Source organism: Prionailurus viverrinus, chromosome B2 (genome assembly GCF_022837055.1).
Source record: "Prionailurus viverrinus isolate Anna chromosome B2, UM_Priviv_1.0, whole genome shotgun sequence".
NCBI classification, from domain to species: Eukaryota; Metazoa; Chordata; class Mammalia; order Carnivora; family Felidae; genus Prionailurus; species Prionailurus viverrinus.
Window position 1 is genome coordinate 82719587 of NC_062565.1, and position 8545 is coordinate 82728131.

An 8545-nucleotide genomic window follows, 5' to 3' on the forward strand; every position below is an offset into this window, starting at 1 on the left:
GATCACTGCTAGCAATGCTGATAGATGTACATTTACAAAACAAACAAACATAGATATTCAAATTGTATACAGTAACTTCTTATGTTTTGTGGAAAAAATGAAAATTTACATCAAAACATATCTCAATGTTCAGAATATCTATATATAAAAAATATCTTATTGGTTCTGTTTCTCTGGAGTACCCTAACAAGAAGAAAGATATATATACCATATGCCATTTTCTTCCTTTATTGTTATATATATATATATATATAACAATAAAACTATATATATATGTGTGTGTGTGTGTGTGTGTGTGTGTGTGTGTGTGTGTATAGTTAGTTAGTTACTTAGTTAATGTGGTTATTGAGGCTGTAAAGTCCCAAGATCTGCCAAGTGACTTGGAAAGCTGGATACTCAGGAAAGTCAATGGTAGTTTTAGTTCAAAAGCCAGTAGGGTTGAGAACCAGGAAGAGCTGATATTTCAATTCAAATCTGCAGATAGACAAAAGCTGATGTCCCAGTTTAAAGGCCATCAGGCAGGAATAATTCTCTCTTACTCACGGAAAGGTCAGCTTTTTTATTCTATTCCAGACTTAAACTGATAGATGAAGTTCAGCCACATTAGGGATGGCAATATGCTATACTCAGTCTACCGATTTAAATGTTAGTTTCATCCAAAACACTCTCACAAAAGCACCCAGAATAATGTTTGATCAACTATAAGCATAACTTCAGAGATATTGTGGGTTTGGAACAAAGTGAATATCACAATAAAGTGAGTCAAATAATAATATTTTTGGTTTCCCAGTGCATACAAGAATTGTGTTTACACTGTACTGTAGCCTACTAAGTGTGCAATAGCATTATATCTAAAAAAAACAATGTATACACCTCAATTTAAAAATACTACTAAAAAATGCTAACCATCATCTAAGCTTTTAGTGAGCATTATGTTTTTTCCAGCGGAGCATCTTGTCTGCATATTGATGGCTGTTGAGTGATCAGGGTGCAGGCTGCTGAAGGTTGGCATGACTGTGACAATTTCTTAAAACAGGAAAAAAATAAAGTTTGCTACATTGGCTGACTCTTCCTTTCATGAACAATTTCTGTGTAGCATTGATGCTGTTTGCTAGCATTTTACCCAGGGTAGAACCTCTTTCAAAATTGGAGTCAGTCCTCTCAAACCCTGCCACTGCTCTATCAACTAAGGTTATATAATTTTCTAGATCTATGTGATCATTTCAACAATCTACACAGCATCTTCACCAGGAGTAGTTTCCGTCTCAAGAAACCAACCTCTTTGCTCATCCGTAAGGAACTCTTTCTATGTTCAAGTTTCATCGTGAGGTGGCAGCAACTCAATCACTTCTCCAGGCTTCCCTTCTAATTCAACTTCTCTTGCTATTTCCACCACATCTGCAGCTACTTCCTCCAGTGAAGTCTTGGACCTCTCCATGTCATCCATGAGGGTTGGAATCAACTTCTTCCAAACTTTTGTTAATGTTGATATTTTGACCTCTCCCTATGAATCAGAAATGTTCTTAATGGATCTAGAATGGTGAATCATTTCCAGATGGTTTTCAATTTACTTTGCCCAGATTCATCGGAGGAATCACTTTGTATGAAAGCTGTACCCTTATGAAATAGATTTCTTAAATAATAAGACTTGAAAGTAGAAATTACTCTTTGATCCATGGACTACAGGATAGATTTTGTGTTAGCCAGCATGAAAGTAACATGAATCTCATTGTACATCTCCATCAAAGCTCTTGGGTGATCAGGTGCATTGTCAATGAGCAGTTATATTTTAAAAGGAATCTTTTTCTGAGCAGTAAGTCTCCACAGTGGGCTTAAAATATTCAGAAAACCATGTTGTAAACAGATGTGCTGTCATCCAGGTTTTATCGTTCCATTTAAAGAACATAGGAAGAATAGATTTAGCATCATTCTTAAAAGCCCTAGGATTTTCAGAGTGGAAAGTGAGCACTGGTTTCAAGAAAGTCACCAGTTGCATTAGTTCCAAACAAAAGAGTCAGCCTGTCCTTTGAAGCTTTGAAGCTGGGCATAGACTCCTCCTCTCTGTGAAAGTCCTAGCTGGCATCCCCTTCCAATGGAAGGTCGTTCCTTCTACATTGAAAATCTGTTGTTTAGTGTAGCCATCTTCAGGGGTTATCTTGGCTGGATTTTCTGGAGAACTCGCTGCAGCTTCCACATCAGCACTTGCTGCTTCACCTTGCACTCTTGTATTATGGAGATGGCTTGCTTTCTTAAACCTCATGAACCAATCTCTGCTAGCTTCTTCAGACCTTTCTTTGGCAACTTCCTCACCTCTCTCAGCCTTCACAGAACTGAAGAGAATTTGGGCCTTGCTCTGGATTAGGTTTTGGCTGAAGGGAATGTTGTGACTGGTTTGCTCTTTTATTCGGACCAATAAACTTTCTCCATATCAGCAATCAGGCTGTTTCACTTTCTTATCATTCATGTGTTCACTGCAGTAGCACTTTTAATTTCCTTCAAGAACTTTTCCTTTGCATTCACAGCTCGGCTCTCCGGTACAGGAGGCCTATCTCAGTTTTTAACATGCCTTCCTCACTAAGCTTAATTATTTCCATCTTTAATTTAAAGTGAGAGACAGGAAACCCGCTTCGTTTTACTGTAACTGTTGCAGGTCATCACAGGATTATTAATTGGCCTAATTTCAATATTGTTGTGTCTCAGGGAATAGGGAGGCCTGAGGAGCAGGCGAGATATGAGGGAATGGCTGGTCGGTGGAGGAGTCAGAACACACACAGCATTTATTGATCAAGTTCACTGTCTTCTTTTGGGGGCAGTTTGCAGCATCTCAAAGCAATTACAATAACAACGCCAAAGATCAAGGGTCACGGATCACCACAGTAAATGCATAATAATGAAAAAGTTAGAAATATTGCAAGAAAAATCAAAACATGACACAGGGACACAAAGTGAGCAAATGCTGTTAGAAATTTGGCACTGAGAGACTTTTCTCAACTCAGGGTTATCACAAACCTTCAATTTGTAAGAGCTCAATGTCACTAAGCACAATAAAGCAATAAAGTAAAGTATGCCTGTGGTCCAGCCCATCACGCTGCCTTTGCGATGGAACTGTGCTGTTCCCTTTCCTCATGAAAACAAAATTCCAGGCACTCAAATAACTATGTAAATAGGAAAAATTTTGAACTCAAATCAGAGGATCAGGGTTTTAGTACTATTGTGCCATTGACTACCTCTGTAACATAAAGAGAACTCATCATTAGACCACACCCACAGCTTTTATGTTTATTTGAGTGATAGAACACTTGAAACCGTGCCGTGGTCTAAGGAAAATCGTGCTTTGTAAAAGTATTAAATTTAATTCTGCTAAATAGGAGCTCTTTTTTTCCAACAGACAACATGACTCTAGTATAGGTTGGCAAGTCTGTCACCGCCACAAGCAAGCAAACCCCAAAATAATCACAATATTGAAATACATATTCATTCTGGTAGAGTAGTGTTATTGGATTTTGCTGCTTGATAATTTACTGTTTACTAACTTGCTAAAAGACATTACTAAAAGACACATGATAGATATGTCAGACAGGTACTGAGTGTTTAAGAAAATAAACATGGGAGAAAAGATAAAATCGAGGCTATTTATTTATTAGCTCTTTTCCCCTTACATATTTGGAAAAGACTATTATTTGAAGTGAGAATATCTACCTCAGCCCAGCTCATAGACCATTTGGAACTTAAATTGAAAACAATAGAAGAGATGATTTGTGAGTTATAGTCTAGTCCTCTCTCTTTTTTTAATGTTTGTTTATTTTTGCGAGAGAGTGAAAGAGAGCATGTGCGCATGAGCGGGGGAGGGGCAGAGAGAGAGAGGGAGACACAGAATCTGAGGCAGACTCCAGGCTCTAAGCTGTGAGCACAAAACGTTGAGGTCCAACTTTTACAGTTAAATGAATTAATTAAAATGATCTTTACCCCAAACTTCCGTCAATTCGTCCATTAATTCAAAGTATGTTTATTGTCAGAAAGGGTTCAAATACAAGGCACCGATAAAAATGCAATAAGTGTATTTAGTTCGTTTATTTTCTGTCTGGTGTACATTCAAGGAGTAGATTTGGTCATTCTGAGGTGAAAAAATATCATCATGCTGGTAAGCACTTTCAGCTTTTCTATCAGCATCACAGGCTACAACCACTTAAAGCTGAGGAGTAATCCTCATGTCTATTGGACTTCCAATTATACCCAGTCCTATCCCATTATGTACAGCTACTTATATGTGCCTAATCCCCATGACATTGTCCTTGGCCCATGAGCATTCAGCAAGCACCATGAGGCTTCTCAGAATACTCTTTCCACTTATTCTCAGGGTGCTTGGAACACTTGAATTCTTTACAGCCTACTCATGGGTTTCCAGCACTGACACAGATCTTTTTGCAGCCTCTGTTCTTCCTATGAAAAATATTTGCCTGCATCGAGCTCTCTTCATGATCTGTGATCCATCACACCCATCGCTTGGACCGTCCTTCCTCCTCCTACCTTTCATTTTGCCACTCAAGGATAGACAACGTCTACTTTTAGCTGGATTGTTTGATTTTGTTTTGCTTTGCACAAATGTCTCTCTTTAAGGAAAAAAATTACTTAGGAGTTTCTTTGGAAAGCAGCATTTAAATGAATAGTATAGCTCAGAATTAAAATACACAAATCAGGGTCCAGCTGGTACAAATAACAAGTTCCTGATGGAGAAATAAATGTGGAAAGCTGTGCACTCAGTTCTCTCCTACTGGTGAACTAAATTAACGGTGCTCAGGTTTGCTGGCCCTTTTCATTCCTAAATCATTCTTTAAGAAACCCACAAATGGAGTTATAGCATCTTCACAGAAGTCCAGCGGAGCCAGCATGCTGTCTGAAGTAATGTTCTCACCTCTAGAGAAGGGAGTGGGCTTTTTGAAATTAGCAAGGTTGGCTTTGATATATTCTCCTGCCTGCCATAAAAGACTCCACTTCATCTGGCTTGTGTTCTTCCTGCCTGCCTCTGATTGATTTCATGTAATCCTGATGTGCTCTTTGTCATTGCCTTTCATGAAGCCAATTTCCTGCAGGTGGTAGTTCATTGCTTTATCATAATACAATGATATCTTGTGGTATCTTTTTTTTCTCCAGTCAAGCTGAGGCATTATCTGCAGAGATAAAAATATATATATATATATATATATATATATATATATATATATTTCCCCCTAGATAACATTTTAGATATGTCACCTCATTAAACCTAAGCTCTTTTGATAGGTTGCAAATGTTACCTTGTCCATTTGAAAAATTGAGAGATTGAGACTTTGTAAGTTGTACAATTTGCCTTTAAATTGAAGAAAAAGTGTCAGGGATTGAAATAGTATTCTGGAATCAAATTCCAACTTTATTTCCCTTTTCCATTTGGTCAAGGCCAGAAAATTTTTTCAGGAAATTAGTCATTGCTCTATGACAGAAGACACTGGATATGTACTAGTGTTCCCACTTATTCATTAAGTCAGCAAAATTTTCTAAATTCTGCCAACCTATATAGATTGCTTCTGACCCATCATGACTCCAAGATATAATTTTTCATAATAGCTTATTTAGTACTCTTGCTTACTGAAAACACAGAGAGCAGCCCATACCTGACATATATGTATACACAAATTTGCTATATAATTCACATGATTATCTTACACTTGTGAAATGAGCATAAACAGTCATATAATATTAATACATATGTCTTAGGCAGAAATTCTCCTGGTAGTATGGTAGATAACTTGAAATTCTGTCTCACCCCAAATTTTCAACTCATGAACGAAATATAAATGCTAGTTTTATAAGATGTGTAACTGGTATATGCTACACCAACCCAGTCACTATGGGGACAACTGGTTCACTGTGAGACCTGTTACCTTCAGTTTTCCTATTAAAGCTATACAATTTATTTTTTTTCTCCTAGTTCTACTGACTGAAGGCTAGTAGAAAAGCAATACTCTCCATCAAAAGCAAACTACTTATTCTGTTAGCTAGAATTTATAGAACCTAAGTGGCTTTATTATACTATCTCATTGAGTCTTTCTCCTAGAGCTCTAGTATTCATAACTATGGTATTCTATGAATTCATTTATCAACACATATTTAGAAGCAAAGTTTATGCAATTTGGTGTATAATCTTAACAATTGGTTACATCAACAGCAACCGAGAAAAAATATAAGCTTATATTTTTGTTGTACTCATTTCCACTTTAAAAATAAAAAAAATTCCTTAATTATTATATATATATATATATATATACACATATATATTACCCTAATACTAATGACTCTGTTATGAGTCACCCAAACAAATCTTCAACCTCATGGAAAAATTTTGATTTGCCTCCGAAACATTAGTTATTGATAAATGCAAAGATAATACAAATGAATATTGTTACTTCTCTCTTTCATGTGTTGTTTGGTTGGTTATATGTTTTCTATTGGATTTGATCTATTTTATTATTTTTTAAATGCCAGTTTTTTTTTAAGTTTAAGTTTATTTATTTATTTAGAGAACGAGAGAGAGCGTAAGTGCACACGTGCCTGTGCACAAGCATGTGAAGGGCAGAGAGAGAGAGGGAGAAAGAGTGGGAGAGAGAGTGGGAGAGAGAGATAATTCCAAGAAGGCTCCACACTGTCAGCGTGGAGCCTGATGTGGGGCTCAAACCCACAAATTGTGAGATCATGACCTGAGCCAAAATGAAAAGCCAGACGTTTAATCCACTGAGCTAACCCAGACACCGCAATTTTATTATTTCTTATAATTATGAATACGCTTACACATTACCAAAGGTCACTTAACCAATCAGTCAGTGTAACATCACCTGATAGAGTAATATATTTGGATACACTGGATTTTTTTAAGATGAATTTTGAGGGCTAATAGTATGCATTTATTATTATTATGAAATATCAAAACAGTGCTACTAGAAAGTGAAGGACTTTGTTATTTCATATTTTAATTTATTAAGTTTATTGCCTATTATTAGAATATCTATTTTAAGAGAAGTTGAAAATGTACTAATTTCCATTTTTTTAAATTACAAGAATAAATAAAATTCTAATTTAGACTATGAGAGGGTATTTTTATTTGTTTTTTAATTTTTTATTAAAAAAATTTTTTACTGTTTATTTTTTATTTTTTGAGACAGAGACAGAGTATGAACAAGGGAGGGGCAGAGAGAGAGAGGGAGACACAGAATCTGAAAGAGGCTCCAGGCTCTGAGCTGCCAGACAGAGCCCGACGTGGAGCTCGAACCCACGAACCATGAGCTCATGACCCCAGCTGAAGTCGGACGCTTAACCGACTGAGCCACCCAGGCACCCCTGGTTTTTAATTTTTTTAATATTTATTTATTTTTGAGAGAGACAGAGACAGAGACAGAGAGACAGAGAGACAGAGTGCCAGCAGGGAAGAGGAAGAGAGAGGCAGACATAGAATCTGAAGCAGGCACCAGGCTCTGAAGTGTCAGCACGGAGCCCAATGCAGGGCTCGAATCTACGAACCATGAGATCATGACCTGAGCTGAAGTCAGATGCTTAACCAACTGAGCCACCTAGGCGCCCTGAGAGGATATTTTTTAAAGAAAATTTGGTGGAGGGAGGCAATCATGAATGCAAAGAGGGTAGAAGAAATGGGGAGAGAAGAAGAAAAGGGAGATAGGTTGAGAGAAAGCTCATTCAAGGGAAGTTCCTTTTGCTAAGTAGAAGGAAATAATTTATGAGATGAGGTAGCAAAGGCCTAAGACTGTGTCAGCCAGAAATGGGTGTGCATTCATTCTCTTGAATGAGAAAAGACTGTCAAAGATCATTTAAGAATTAGAAAAGAAGGATGAATTAATATTAACAAGGTAGAGAAAAACTTTTATTTCCCTTATTTGGGTCGAACTGAAGGAGACAGAACAGAGGTAGGAAGGATGGCAGAGAGAGAGAGAGTTCCAAAAGGTCAGATAGAAAATGTGTGGCATTTTTACTGTGTATTAATAATAACAAATATGACCTAGATTCTCTGTGGTATGATTTTACAATAAGATAGGGGCGAAGTATATATTAGTAACTCCAGGGGATGAAATAGCAAAGGTTATAATAAAAAGAAATATTGGTAGACCAGAAATGAAGAAATTCCTCCTTTTGTTTTGTTTTGCTTGTTTGGAAAAGGTATTATTGAATAGCTGCTAATTAGCCTCAGCCGCTGATATCCATCTGCAAACATTCTCTCAACTATTCCACTAGGATGTAGACCCAGAGATGAAGTAGAAGAGAGAACAGACACGAAATATTCCAGAAAGATAAATCTTTTCTAGTCCTTCCAGCCAAAATATCTATAAATTTGAAAGCATCAGGATTGATTGCCCTTGATCTTCAGCCACTCGCCAACATAAAGGATATCACATTGAATTTCAAAGCCTCTCAAAGCTTGTGGAGCCACAGTATTCTCCTTCCCACCCTTTCAAGGACTTGTATTTACGAGAGTCTATTATCAAAGGAAAACATGCCCTCAGAC

The 8545-nt window shown here is 37.1% G+C and overlaps 1 pseudogene; it reads right to left on the reverse strand.

Annotated features, from left to right (window-relative positions):
• Positions 1–930: 930 nt before the first annotated feature.
• Positions 931–2594, reverse strand: LOC125166470 (tigger transposable element-derived protein 1-like; annotated as a pseudogene).
• Between the last annotated feature and the right edge of the window lie 5951 nt (positions 2595–8545).